Source organism: Arachis ipaensis, chromosome B8, assembly GCF_059453495.1.
Source record: "Arachis ipaensis isolate K30076 ecotype BB chromosome B8, ASM5945349v1, whole genome shotgun sequence".
In the NCBI taxonomy this organism is placed as follows: domain Eukaryota; kingdom Viridiplantae; phylum Streptophyta; class Magnoliopsida; order Fabales; family Fabaceae; genus Arachis; species Arachis ipaensis.
In genome coordinates this window covers 109,953,441-109,968,914 of record NC_142443.1, presented here as the reverse complement: position 1 = coordinate 109,968,914, position 15,474 = coordinate 109,953,441, and the positions used below count along the sequence as shown (strand labels likewise).

The 15,474-nt window shown below is 38.5% G+C and overlaps 1 non-coding gene across 1 annotated transcript; it reads right to left on the bottom strand.

Annotated features, from left to right (window-relative positions):
* Nucleotides 1–13,638: 13,638 nt before the first annotated feature.
* Nucleotides 13,639–13,746, bottom strand: LOC148549229 (small nucleolar RNA R71). Its single transcript, XR_015897025.1, has one exon. It is a non-coding gene; the product is annotated as a small nucleolar RNA R71 (small nucleolar RNA).
* Between the last annotated feature and the right edge of the window lie 1,728 nt (nucleotides 13,747–15,474).

The window sequence follows — 15,474 nt, the reverse complement described above, 5'->3', positions numbered from 1 at the left end:
TAAATGGAGATGTCTCCATTGGGGAGGATAAGCCCATTACTAAGAAGCGAATGGAGCAAACTAGAGAGAATTCATAAGAGCCTGTGCAACCGCCTTAGTATGAGATCCCTGAGATGCCTCAAGGGTTGTATTTTCCTCTCCAAAGCTATTGTGATCAATGGCAAACTTCTCTTGGAGAATTGAGCACTAACATGGAGCAATTGAGGATGGAGCATCAAGGACATGCCGCCACCCTCAATGAAATTAGAGAAGATCAAAGAGCCATAAGGGAAGACCAAAGGGCTATAAGGGAAGAGCAACAAAGGCAAAGGGATGGCATAGAAGAGATCAAGCAGCACATTGGATCCTCAAGGAGGAGCACCAGGCGCCACCATTAAAGGTGGATTCGTTCTATTTACACCCCTTTCCTGTTATTTTTCTATTTTTTGTCTGTTTATTTATCTGTTCTCTTAGAAATTTATTGTATCTTAATTTTCTTTCCTATCCTACTATGTTTTTAGTTGCTTGGGGACAAGCAACGATTTAAGTTTGGTGTTGTGATGAGCAGATATTTTATATGCTTTTTGACATCATTTTCATATAGTTTTTAGTAGTTTTTGTTTAGTTTTTATTGAGTTTTTATAGGTTTTAGTGTTAAATTCATATTTTTGGATTCTACTATGATTTTTTGTGTTTTTGCACAATTTCAACTATTTTCTGCCTGAAATTGAGGAGCTGGAGGAAAAGTCTGATTTAGAGACAGAGAAAGCACTGCAGATGCTGTCCGGATCTGACTGGCCTGCATTCAGAAGAACTTTTCTGGAGCTACAGAAGTCCAAATGGAGCACTCCCAATGCCTATGGAAAGCTGACTTCCAGCGCTTTTCAGAAATATATAATAGTCCATACTTTGCTTCGGATTAGAAGGCCCAAAACTGGCATCCAACGTCAGCTACCTGCCCCCTTCCTGGCGGCCAGTGCCGAAAGAGCAGAGACCAATGTACAAACTACCAAAGAGGACCCTGACGTCGGGATTTCTACCAGTAAAGAAATTCATAGAAACGGTTGCGTTGTAGATATAGTTTCTAAACCGGCAAAAATCCCTTCGTACAAACGTGTTGGGTGTCACAAGTAACAAACCCCTTAAAAATTGTTAACCGAGTATTCAAACCTCGGGTCATCTTCTCAAGGAACTGCGAGGAAGTATGTTCTTATTATTGGCTATAAAGGTTGTAATCGGGGTTTAGAAGGTGAGAAGCAAGTAATTTAAATGACGAGTGAATTAAATGGCAAGTAAAAATAAATAGTAACTGTAAAACAACTTTTGGCAAGATAAGGGAAATTAGAAGTCCAACTTAGTTATCCTTCTCAACAATAATGAAAGTTGTATCTTAATTCCACTTGGTCAACCTTTACCAGAGCAAAGAAAAGTTAAGGGACTAATTAAATTGACCTTTGAATCCTAATTATTTCCTAAGAAAAGGTTGGGATTAATTAAGTTCAACTCAATTAGCAAGGTAACGATTATCAATTATGTTAAGTTTAATAACTGTTGAGTTACTGAATTCTAAACCAAAACCAAAAGGGGAAAAAGTAAATTGCTGAAATAATAAAAGTGTCCTTAGATGGGAAGCAATGGTAACTTAAATCAAAGAGAATAATCATAAACTGAAAATACCTCAAATTATCATTAATTCAATTAGAAATCTGTAACATGGAATAATTCGTAAATTATAATAATCAATTCAAATGTTGGAATAAATAAAAGTAAAACTAAAAGAACATGAAACCTGGATCCAGAGTTACTCTTAAAACAAGAAGAAATCCTAAATCCTAAAAGAGAGAGAGAGAGAGAAGATCTCCCTCTCAACTAAATCTAAATCATTGAAAGGTGAAAATATGCGAGCTCTCTTTGAATGGAAGCATTCCCACACTTTATAACCTCTGGTCTATGCTGTCTGTACTTGGATCTGGGCCAAAAAGGGCTTCAGAATTTGCTGGGGGCGTATTCTGTAATTTCTGGTGCGTGGCCTCTGTCACGCGTCTGCGTGGGTCACGCGGTCGCGTCATTTGGAGCTTTTCCTTGCCATGCGGTCGCGTCAGTCATGCGACCGCGTCATATGTATTCTGCTTAAGGCGCGCGGTCGCGTCAGTCATGCGGCCGCGTCATTGCTGATTTGTGCTTGGCACGTGATCGCGTCATCCATGCGATCGCGTGGATACCAGTTTCTTTAAAGCTCCGTTTTGCTTCCTCCTTCCATTCTAGTATGTTCCCTTTTTCATCCTTTAAGTCATTCTGCCTTAGAAAATCTGAAACTACTCAACACACTAATCACGACATCGAATGGAAATAAAGGTAATTAAAATAATTAATTTTTAAAGCTTAGGAAACATGTTTTTCACAACATGACATAATAAGGAAGGGAAAGTAAAACCATGCAATTAATGTGAATAAGTAGGTGAAGAGTTGAATAAATCACTCTAATTAAGTACAAAAGAACTCATGAAATATGGGTTTATCAGACCCCCTAGCTGACGTTCCACGCCCAAGAGACCTTATAGCACGTGGACCTCATCAAAGCTCACCCCAAACAGTCACTAAGTGGGCCCCAAAAGTGGCTTTTAGCACTAAATAAACTGTTTTACCCTTAGTAGTCATTTGTTTAGTATTTAAAGGATTTTATTTATGTAATTCAGAGGTTTTCAGACACTTTCAGTCATCATACACATTTTATCATTGTCTTTACTTCAGTATGAGTCTCTAAACCTCCTAGATTGAGGGGAGGAGCCTTGCTGAGTCCTATGAATCAATAAAAGTATTACTATTTCTTCTTCGATCCGTGTTTGATCTATCTCTAAGATGTATATCCGATCTTCATCGTGGTGAATAGGATGATCTGACAAATTGGCTGTATTCATCACATTAAGATGAACGTGCTTGACAAACACCTGCGTCTACTTGGGTTCGTGTGAATACTTGGAAGGAAAGCACGAGCCAACAGTTATGTTTATACATCTCTCAGACAGTTAATCCACGACTTCGTTGGGGACTTCTCGAGACACCAGTTTAGCCGATTTTTGGAGAGATTAGGGTCTCCGTGGTATAGGCTAGAATTCAAAGAAGCAGCATTCTCTTATCCGGAAGATTCGACCTTGTCTGTGGCGTTTTGAGTAGGATCGTCAAGAGAATGACTTGTCAAGAGCTTCACCCTCCATCCGATTGAATGACCACGTGCAATGGCATTTGACCTGTAGCAGAGGAGAATAGTGACCACAGACAATGGCTTTGATTACTTACAACCTGCTATAGAAGAAGATCATTCACGAGCAAGGAAGACAATAATACCAGAGTTCATTCAGAAAGAAAAAGCAACTCCAACTTTCAACTCTATTCCTATAAGCATTTTCTATCTCTTTTTCTTTATTCAGCATTAAATAGTTTCTCTTAATGAATGAAAACCAACAACCTTCTGATTTCACCTGACTAAGACCTGCAAGACAACCATTGCTTGCTTCAAGCCACAATCCTCATGGGATCGACCCTGACTCGCTCAGGTATTACTTCGATGACCCAATGCACTTGCTGGTACTACTGCTGTATGAACAGTGTGAGGTTTGCATACATGCGCACCACTCACTAACCCTACTCTCTCAAATCTCTGACCCTAATCCTATCTTCATCTCTGTCATATTCTTCTTGTCACTCTCTTTCATACACACACATAAAAAAAACTTTCTTCTCTGATCAACGACGGTTTTTTCAATGGTGGCCGCATCTTTTACCTCGGCGACCTCCACCCCATCGTTTCTAACAGACAACTCTCAGAGTTCAAGAGCCTCACTTTTGTTCGCATTTGTAAGGACTCTTCCAACCACAACACCCTCTGTTATGGCTATGTTAACTTTTAGACAGCAAACAAAAAGAGGGAGTAGAAGTAACAACGGCGGTGGTTCCAAATCTCTTTTTTCTCTTTTCTGACAGCAGTTTCGAAGAGCAACAACTTCGGCATTTTTGGCGGTGGTAGCAGCGGAGGTAGAGGAGGAGAAATATATTTTAGAAGTCCTTCTTCTTCTTTCTTCTTCTTCTTCTCTCTCTCTCTCTAAGCACACTGCGTCTCTCAGTTTTAATTTTTTTTCTTTCTTACTTTAAAAAAAATTACTGTGATGTTGTTGTTGAGTTTGAAGGATTGGATTACAATTGAAGATGTTAGTGTTGTTATTAAATTTGAATGTGTTATTGTTGTTGATGTTGGATTCTTGAATTTGAATTCTATGTTATTGTTGTTGTTGATGATGGATCGTTGAATTTGACTACTGTGGAAGATGAATAGCTAATAGTTGGTGGGAGTAAGGGGGTGGTGGTGGATGGTGGGGGTTGTAGTAAGTAAAAAAAATATAGGGTATTTTTATCCGAAAAATTTTAGAAGGATGATTTTAATTCGAAATACAACGTTGAAGACCATTCTGAATAGAAAAAAAAAAGATTAGAACGATTTTGATTTTGACCCCAAACCTTAAGGACCAAAATAGTACTTATTCCATTTTAAAACTTCTGTCATATTTGTGCTTTAAAACTTATTTGCTAATGTTTTACGTCATCACCTTGAATTTAGATAATCTAGTGTAATTTTTCTATATTTATATTTTGTCCCCGATGCTTCCAATTTTGCACGATACATCATTCCAACATTAAAATAATCATTTAATCATCATTGTTTATACAATCGAGCATCCAATTTCATTCAATCCATCATCAATCATAGAAAGGCTTTCATGACATATATTAGGGCAATAGATCTTAACCTAACCGTTACTTCGATTTTAAGATTCTTAAACACCTCTTAACAGCTCTCTAACACTAACCATACCTATATTACAAACAAAATCAAATTTTAAGACTTTTAAAACCCTCTTGACTGAACCTTAAAGGGAGGAAAATGGAGAAATTTTCTCACCTTTTGAAGCTTGAAAGTTATGATTCTCTACTCCTTGGAAGTCCTAAAGCATGATTTATGAACAAGGTGGGATCAAAAATGAATCATACTCTCTTGAACCATATTGTTGAATTTTAAAAGAGAAGAGAATGAAAAATCTTCTCACCTTTTGAGATTGAAAGTTGGGTTTTTCTACTCTTTAAGATTTTTAAATATGATTTTCTAAACTAGAGAAAAAAGAAAATGGATCATCCTTTGTGAAGCAGATGGTCAAACCATATGAGAAAAGAAAAGGAGAGATTTTGTTGACAAACATTCAAGAAATCAGTATGCATGTGAAGAGGATGATGAGAGTAATTTATTAATTGAAGTGAAAGTTGATTCAATGTCTTTAATCTCTCATAAATCAAGCATGAACTTTGGCATAAACTATGAGTTTCTCTCTTTCTCTCTCAAGCTTTTAGAAGAAGATGAAAATAAAATGATGACAAAAATGGGAGAGAAAGGTGGCTGGTGCACGAAATTGTGATCTCAATGGCGCCAACAACTTGGTACGCACAATTGTAATCTCAACTCTTTTTCACAACTCTGCACAACTAACCAGCAAGTGCACTGGGTCGTCCAAGTAATAAACCTTACGTGAGTAAGGGTCGATCCCACGGAGATTGTCGGCTTGAAGCAAGCTATGGTCATCCTTGTAAATCTCAGTCAGGCAGATTCAAATGGTTATAAGGTTTCGATAATTAAAATATAAATAAAATATAAAATAAAATAAAGTTACTTATGTAATTCATTGGTGGGAATTTCAGATAAGCGTCTGGAGATGTTTTGTTGCTTCTGAACCTCTGCTTTCCTACTGCCTTCTTCCAATCATGCGTTACCTCCTTCCATGGCAAGCTGTATGATCCTCTCGGATGAAAACAAATCCATATGCACTGTCACCGCACGGCTAATCATCTGTTGGTTCCCGCTAGCATCGGAATAGGACCATTGTCCTTTTGCACACTGTCACTTGTGCCCCCACATTTGCAGGTTTGAAGCTCGTCATAGTCATCCCTTCCCAGATCCTACTCGGAATACCACAGACAAGGTTTAGACTTTCTGGATCTCAGGAACGCTGCCAATGGTTCTAGCTTATACCACGAAGACTCTGATCTCGAGGAATGGAATGCTCTTTTGTCAGGAGAGGCAACCATGCGTCGTGAACCAGGAGGCCAAGAGATACACACTCAAGCTATTGCAGATAGAACGGAAGTGGTTGTCAGGCACGCGTTCATAAGTGAGAATGATGATGAGTGTCACGGGTCATCACATTCATCAGGTTGAAGTGCGAGTGAATATCTTAGAGAGGAAGTAGGCGTGAATTGAATAGAAAAACAATAGTACTTGTATTAATTCATGACGAACAGCAGAGCTCCACACCTTAATCTATGGGGTGTAGAAACTCCACCGTTGAAAATACATAAGTGAAAGGTCTAGGCATGACCGTGAGGCCAGCCTCCAAACGTGAACATACAAGTTCCAAAGATCAAAAGATGGTAAAGAACTTCCCCAAAAAAGACCTAAAATAAATCTCTAAAAGTAGTTTTTATACTAAACTAGTAACTAGGGTTTACAGAAAATGAGTAACTCAGTGCAGATAGTGCAGAAATCAACTTTCGGGGCCCACTTGGTGTGTGCTTGGGCTGAGCATTGAAGCTTTTTCGTGCTTAGGCTGTTCCTGGAGTTAAACGCCGGCTTTGGTGCCAGTTTGGGCGTTTAACTCCAATTCTGGTGCCAGTTTGGGCGTTTTACGCCAAGATGTTTTAGGTTGTATTTCAATGTCAGTTTGGGCCATCAAATCTCGGGCAAAGTATGGACTATTATATATTGATGGAAAGCCCATGATGTATAATTTCCAACACAATTCAGAGCGCGCAAATTGGGCTTCTGTAGCTCCAGAAAATCCACTTCGAGTGCAGGGAGGTCAGAATCCAAGAGCATCTGCAGTCCTTTTTCATCATCTGAATCAGATTTTTGCTCAGGTCCCTCAATTTCAGCCAGAAAATACCTGAAATCACAGAAAAGCACACAAACTCATAGTAAAGTCCAGAAATGTAATTTTTGAATAAAAACTAATAAAAATATAATAAAAAGTAATTAAAACATGCTAAAAACTATGTAAAAACAATGCCAAAATGTGTATAAATTATCCGCTCATCACAACACTAAAGTTAAATTGTTGCTTGTCCCCAAGCAACTAAAAAGTAAATAGGATAAAAAGAGGAGAATATACAATGAATTCCAAACTTATCAATGAAGATTAGCTTCAATTAAATAAGCGGGACTTGTAGTCTTTTTGCTTCTGAACAGTTTTGGCATCTCACTTTATCCTTTGATGTTCAGAATGATTGGCTTCTATAGGAACTCAGAATTCAGATAGTGTTCTTGATTCTCCTATTTCAGTATGTTGATTCTTGAACACAGCTACTTTATGAGTCTTGGCCATGACCCTAAGCATTTTGTTTTCCAGTATTACCACCGGATAAATAAATGCCACAGACACATAACTGGGTGAACCTTTTCAGATTGTGACTCAGCTTTGATAGAGTCCCCAGTTATAGGTGTCCAGAGCTCTTAAGCACACTCTTTTTGCTTTGGACCACGACTTTAACCGCTCAATTTCAAGCTTTCACTTGACACCTTCACGCCACAAGCACATGGTTAGGGACATCTTGGTTTAGCCGCTTAGGCCAGGATTTTATTCCTGTGGGCCCTCCTATCCATTAATGCTCAAAGCCTTGGATCCTTTTTTTTTACCCTTGCCTTTTGGTTTAAAGGGTTATTGGCTTTTTCTGCTTGCTTTTTCTTTTTCTTTCTTTTTTTTTCTTCTTTTTCTTTTCTTCTTTTTCTTTTCTTCTTTTTCTTTTCTTCTTTTTTTTTCGCATATTTTTTTCTTTTTTTTCTACAAGCTTTGTGTTCACTGCTTTTTCTTGCTTCAAGAATCAATTTTATAATTTTTCAGATTATCAAATAACATTTCTCCTTTTTCTTTATTCTTTCAAGAGCCAACAATTTTAACATTCATAAACAACAAATTCAAAAAAATATGCACTATTTCAGCATTCATTCAGAAAACAAAAGGTATTGTCACCACATCAAAATAATTAAACTAATTTCAAGATAGAATTTAAAACCATGTACTTCTTGTTCTTTTGCAATTAAAACATTTTTCATTTAAGAAAGGTGATGGATTCATAGGACATTCATAGCTTTAAGACATAGACACTAATGATCATGTAATAAAGACACAAACATAGATAAAACATAAGGCATAGAAAACGAAAAACAGAAAATAAAGAACAAGGAAATTAAAGAACGGGTCCACCTTAGTGATGGCGGCTAGTTCTTCCTCTTGAAGATCTTATGGAGTGCTTGAGCTCCTCAATGTCTCTTCTTTGCCTTTGTTGCTCCTCCCTCATGGCTCTTTGGTCTTCTCTAATTTCATGGAGGAGGATAGAGTGCTCTTGGTGCTCCACCCTTAGTTGTCCCATATTGGAACTTAATTCTCCTAGGGAGGTGTTGATTTGCTCCCAAAAGTTTTGTGGAGGAAAATGCATCCCTTGAGGCATCTCAGGGATTTCATGATGAGGAACTTCCTCATGTTCTTGTTGAGGTCCATGTCTGAGCTCTCTTGTTTGCTCCATCCTTTTCTTAATGATGGGCTTATCCTCTTCAATGAGGATATCTTCCTCTATGACAACTCCAGCTGAATTGCATAGGTGACAAATGAGATGAGGGAAGGCTAACCTTACCAAAGTAGAGGGCTTATCCGCCACCTTGTAGAGTTCTAGAGATATGATCTCATGAACTTCTACTTCCTCTCCATTCATGATACTATGGATCATGATAGCCCGATCTATTGTAACTTCAGACCGGTTGCTAGTATGAATGATAGAACGTTGGATGAACTCTAACCATCCCCTAGCCATGGGTTTGAGGTCAAGCCTCTTGAATCTCTCTTCCATTGAGCGCCTTCCACACAAATGTCCGTAAGGACTTGGCCTAACCTTTGATCAAAGTTGACCCTTCTAGTGAAAGGGTGAGGATCTCCTTGCATCATTGGTAAGTTGAATGCCAACCTCACATTTTCCAGAATAAAATCCAAGTAATTCTCCCGAACCATTGTGAGCCAATTATTTGGGTTCGGGTTCATACTTTGATCATGGTTCTTAGTGATCCATGCATTGGCATAGAACTCTTGAACCATCAAGATTCCGACTTGTTGAATAGGGTTGGTGAGAGTTTTCCAACCTCTTCTTTGAATTTCATGTCGGATCTCCGGATATCCACTCTTTTTGAGCTTGAAGGGGACCTCGAGGATCACCTTTTTCTTGGCCACAACTTCATAGAAGTGGTCTTGATGGACCTTTGAGATGAATCTCTCCATCTCCCATGACTCAGATGTGGAAGCAATTGCCTTCCCTTTCCTCTTTCTAGAGGTTTCTCCGGCCTTAGGTGCAATTGATGATTATGGAAAAACAAAAAAAGGCTTAGCTTTTCCCACACCAAACTTAGAATTGTTGCTCGTCCTCGAGCAAAAGAAGAAAGAAAAGAGTAGATAAAGAAGAAATGGAGGAGATGGAGGGTTGGTGTAGGTTCGGCCAAGGTGGGTTGTAGTGTGTATGTTGTGTGAAATTGAAGGTAGTGAGGGGGGTATTTATAGGGTAAGAGAGGGGTGTTCGGTCATGAAGGGGAGGGTTTGGGAGGGAAATGGTTTGAATTTGAATGGTGAGGTAGATGGGGTTTTATGATGGATGGATGTGAGTGGTGAAGAGAGTATAGAGAAGAGGGTAAGATTTGATAGGTGAATGGTGTTTGGGGAAGAGGTATTGGGGTGATTGGTCAAGGGTGTATGGCGAAGAGTGTTATGGAAAGGTGTGAAGAGGAGAGAGGAAGAAGTGGGGTAGGTGGGGATCCTGTGGGGTCCACAGATCCTAAGGTTAATGAGCGGATAATTTATACGCTTTTTGGCATTGTTTTTAGTATGTTTTTAGTATATTTTAATTAGTTTTTATTATATTTTTATTAGTTTTTATTTAAAAATCACTCTTCTGGACTTTACTATGAGTTTGTGTGTTTTTCTGTGATTTCAGGTATTTTCTGGCTGAAATTGAGGGACCTGAGCAAAAATCTGATTCAGAGGCTGAAAAAGGACTGCAGATGCTGTTGGATTCTGACCTCCCTGCACTCAAAGTAGATTTTCTGGAGCTACAAAAGCTCAATTGACGCGCTCTTAATTGCGTTGGAAAGTAAACATCCTGGGCTTTCCAGAAATATATAATATTCCATACTTTTCTCAAGATTTGATGGCCCAAACAGGCGTTCCAAGTCAGCTCAAGAATTCTGGCGTTTAACTCCAAAACTGGCACAAAAGCTGGAGTTGCCCAAACTGGCACAAAAGCTGGCGTTTAACTCCAAGAAAAGTCTCTACATATGGAAGCTTCAATGCTCAGCCCAAGAAAACACCAAGTGGGCCCGGAAGAAGATTTATGCATTAATTACTGATTTCTGTAATCCTAGGCTACTAGTTTTCTATAAATAGGACATTTTGCTATTGTATTTTGACACACAGATCATACACAGATCTTTTACTCATACTTTGATAGACCTTTTCACGTTTTGGGGGTCTGGCCTCACGGCCATGCCTAGACCCTCTTGTTCTTATATATTCTCAACGGTGGAGTTTCTACACACCATAGATTAAGGTGTGGAGCTCTGCTGTTCTTCATGAATTAATACAAGTACTATTGTTTTTCTATTCAACTCAAGTCTATTTCTTCTCCAAGATATTCATTCGTTCTTCAACTTGATGAATGTGATGATCCGTGACACTCATCATCATTCTCACCTATGAACACGTGCCTGACAACCACCTCTGTTCTACTAGTAATGGCTTGAATGCGTATCTCTTGGGTTTCTGATATAAGATTGGAACCTTCGTGGTATAGGCTAGAATTAATGGCAGCCATTCCTGAGATCCGGAAAGTCTAAACCTTGTCTGTGGTATTTCGAGTAGGATCTGGGAAGGGATAACTGTGACGAGCTTCAAACTCGCGATTGTGGGGCGTGTGACAGACGCAAAAGGATCGTTGGATCCTATTCCGACATGATCGAGAACCGACAGCTGATTAGCCGATGTTGTGACAGAGCATTAGGACCATTTTCACTGAGAGGACGAGATGTAGCCATTGACAACGGTGTTGCCCAACATAAAGCTTGCCATGGAAAGGAGTATGAATGATTGGAAGAAGGCAATAGGAAAGCAGAGGTTCAAGGGGAACAAAGCATCTTCATACGCTTATCTGAAATCCACCAATGAATTACATAAGTATCTCTATCTTTATTTTATGTTTATTTTCATCACCTTAAACTCCATAACCATTTGAATCCGCCTGACTGAGATTTACAAGATGACCATAGCTTGCTTCTAGCCAACAATCTCCGTGGGATCGACCCTTACTCACGTAAGGTTTATTACTTGGACGACCAAGTGCACTTGCTGGTTAGTTGTGCGGAATTGTGACAAAGTGTGATTCAAGTTTAAGAGCTCCAAGTCCTTTGGCGCCATTGTTGATGATCACAATTTCGTGCACCAAGTTTTTGGCGCCGTTGCCGGGGATTGTTCGAGTTTGGACAACTGACGGTTCATCTTGTTGCTTAGATTATGTATTTTTTTCAGAATTTTTAAGAATGAATTCTAGAGTTTCAAGGTGATGTTCCCACCATCACAAAAGCTTATTGATTCTCATCAATTTAGCTATTGAATGTAATGTCCTGCTAAAGCTTGGCCAAACATGTCTAATCTTTTTAGACTGAAGCTTTAGACTAACATTGCATGATTCCTGGAATTCTCATTAAAAGTTTTGAATCTCTTTATTTTCTTTTTCATATAAGTTTCGAAAATCACAAAAAAAATTATAAAATCATAAAAATCAAAAATATTTTATGTTTCTTGTTTGAGTCTAGTATCAATTTTTAAGTTTGGTGTCAATGGCATTCTTCTTGCATTTTTCGAATTTATACATATTGTTCTTCATTGATCTTCAAGTTGTTCTTGATGATTTCATTGCTTTGATCTTTAAATTCTCTTGTTTTGTGTGTTTTATTGTTTCTCATATCCATTCTCAATTTGTTAGTGTCTCCTATATGAAAATTTTTAAGTTTGGTGTCCTGCATGCATTGTCTATTTGATCTTAGTTGCAATTTTTATTGTTTCTCATCATTAAAAAATTCAAAAATATTTTCAAAATTGTGTCTTTCCAAGTCAATAATATAGAGAATTGAAGATTCAGAACATTCAGCAGAGGAATCAAACAGAAAAAGCTGGGCGTTCAAAACGTCCAGTGAAGAAGGAAAACTGGCGTTTAAACGCCAGCCAGGGTACCTGGCTGGGCGTTTAACGCCCAAAAAGGTAGAGTTTTGGATGACACTAGAGGAAGATTTTGTTTTTAATTCACAATTTTTTCAAGTTTTCATATTTTTTCAAAATCAAATCTTTTTCAGATCATATCTTTTCAATTATATCTCTTTCAAAATCAATTTCTTTCCATTTTATATTTATTTTTACCATTTTCAAAAATCCTTGCTTCAATTAAAGATTTACTTCAAAATTTTCAAGTTGTTACTTGCCTATTAAGAAAGGATTAAACTTTAAATTTTAAAATCATATCTTTTAATTTCTTGATAGTCAAGTAATCAACTTTAATTTTAAAAATTTTCTTTTTCTAAATTGATTTTCAATCATATCTTTTCAAACATATCTTTTCAATCACATATTTTTCAAAATTAATTTTTTTCAATCATATCTTTTTCTAATTTCAAAATCTTTTTCAAAAATCACTTTATTTCTTTCCCAATCTTAGTTTTCGAAAATCTCAATCAAATTTTCAAATTTTTTTTTAAAATCTTTTAATTAATTTTCAAAAATTCTTCCCCTCTTCTCACATCCTTCACCAAAAAAAAACATCCTTCTATTTAAGGGACTAAGACTCCTCCTCAAGGTACAATTCGAACTCCCTCCTTCTTTATATGTTCGAATTCTTCTCCACCTCCTCCTTCTATTCTTCTTTTCCTCTGACACCTCAAGGAATCTCTATACTGTGACCTAGAGGATTCCCTACTTTCTTGTTCTCTTCTCTTTCATATGAGCAGGAACAAAGATAAAGGTATACTTGTTCAAGCTGATCCGGAACCCGAAAGGACCTTGAAGAGAAAGATAAGAGAAGCTAAAGAACAATTCTCTTTAGAGGGCCTAACAGAGCTTTTTCAAGGAAGAAGAAACCATGGCAGGCGAAAACAACAATGCCAACAATGCAAGGAAGGTGCTTGGTGACTTTACTGCACCTACTCTTGATTTCTATGGGAGAAGCATCTCAATCCCTGCCATTGGAGCAAACAACTTTGAACTTAAGCCTCAATTAGTTTCTCTAATGCAACAGAATTGCAAGTTTCATGGACTTCCATTGGAAGATCCTCATCTGTTCTTAGCTGAATTCTTGCAAATCTGTGATACTGTCAAGACCAATGGGGTCGACCCTGAAGTCTACAGACTTATGCTTTTTCCTTTTGCTGTAAGAGACAGAGCTAGAACATGGTTGGATTCACAACCTAAGGAAAGCCTGAACTCTTGGGAAAAGCTAGTCAATGCCTTCTTGGCAAAGTTCTTTCCACCTCAAAAATTGAGTAAGCTTAGAGTGGAAGTCCAAACCTTTAGACAGAAGGATGGTGAGTCCCTCTATGAAGCTTGGGAGAGATACAAGCAATTGATCAGAAGGTGTCCTTCTGACATGCTTTCAGAATGGAGCATCATATGAAATCTTCTATGATGGTCTGTCTGAACTATCCAAGATGTCATTGGATAGCTCTACTGGAGGATCTCTTCATCTGAAGAAGACGCCTGCAGAAGCTCAAGAACTCATTGAAATGGTTGCAAATAACCAATTCATGTACACCTCTGAAAGGAATCCTGTGAATAATGGGATAGCTCAGAAGAAAGGAGTTCTTGAGATTGATACTCTGAATGCCATATTGGCTCAGAATAAAATATTAACCCAACAAGTTAATATGATTTCTCAGAGTCTGTCTGGAATGCAAGCAGCAACAGGCAATACTAAGGAAGCTTCCTCTGAAGAAGAAGCTTATGACCCTGAGAACCCAGCAATGGAAGAGGTGAATTACATGGGAGAACCCTATGGAAACACCTATAATCCTTCATGGAGAAATCATTCAAATCTCTCATGGAAGGATCAACAGAGACCTCAACAAGATTTCAACAACAACAATGGTGGAAGAAACAGGTTTAGCAATGGCAAGCCTTTTCCATCATCTTCTCAGCAACAAACAGAGAATTCTAAGCAGAGCCACTCTGACTTAGCAACCATTGTCTCTGATCTAATCAAAACCACTCAAAGTTTCATGACTGAAACAAGGTCCTCCATTAGAAATTTAGAGGCACAATTGGGTCAGCTGAGTAAGAAAATTACTGAACTTCCTCCTAGCACTCTCCCTAGCAATACAAAAGAGAATCCAAAAAGAGAGTGCAAGGCCATAACCACATCTCACATGGCCGAACATGGAGAGGAGGAAGAGGCGGTGATTCCCACTGAGGAAGACCTCAATGGACGCCCACTGACCTCCATGGAGTTCCCTAATGAGGAACCATGGGAATCTGAGGCCCATTCTGAGACCATAGAGATTCCATTAAATTTACTTCTGCCTTTCATAAGCTCTGATGAGTATTCTTCCCCTGAAGAGGATGAAGATGTCACTGAAGAGCAAGTTGCTAAGTACCTTGGAGAAATCATGAAGCTAAATGACAAGTTATTTGGTAATGAGACTTGGGAGAATGAACCTCCATTGCTCATCAAAGAACTGGATGACTTGACTAGGCAGAGATTACCTCAAAAGAGACAGGACCCTGGAAAGTTCTCAATCCCTTGTACCATAGGCACCATGACCTTTGAGAAGGCTCTGTGTGACCTAGGGTCAAGCATAAACCTTATGCCTCTCTCTGTAATGGAGAAGCTAGGGATCATTGAGGTACAAGCTGCAAGAATCTCACTAGAGATGGCAGACAATTCAAAGAAACAGACTTATGGACTTGTAGAGGATGTCTTGGTAAAGGTTGAAGACCATTACATCCCTGCTGATTTCATAGTCCTAGAGACTGGGAAGTGTATGGATGAATCCATTATCCTTGGCAGACCCTTCCTAGCCACAGAAAAAGCTGTGATTGATGTTGACAGAGGAGAATTGATCATTCAAGTGAATGGAGACTCCCTTGTGTTTAAAGCTCAAGGATATCCCTCTGTCACCATGGAGAGGAAGCACGAAGAGCTTCTCTCAATACAGAGTCAAACAGAGCCCCCACAGTCAAACTCTAAGTTTGGTGTTGGGAGGTTCCAACATTGCTCTGAACATCTGTGAGGCTCCATGAGAGCCACTGTCAAGCTATTGACATTAAAGAAGCGCTTGTTGGGAGGCAACCCAACTTTTACTATTCTATGATAATTTTCTATTTT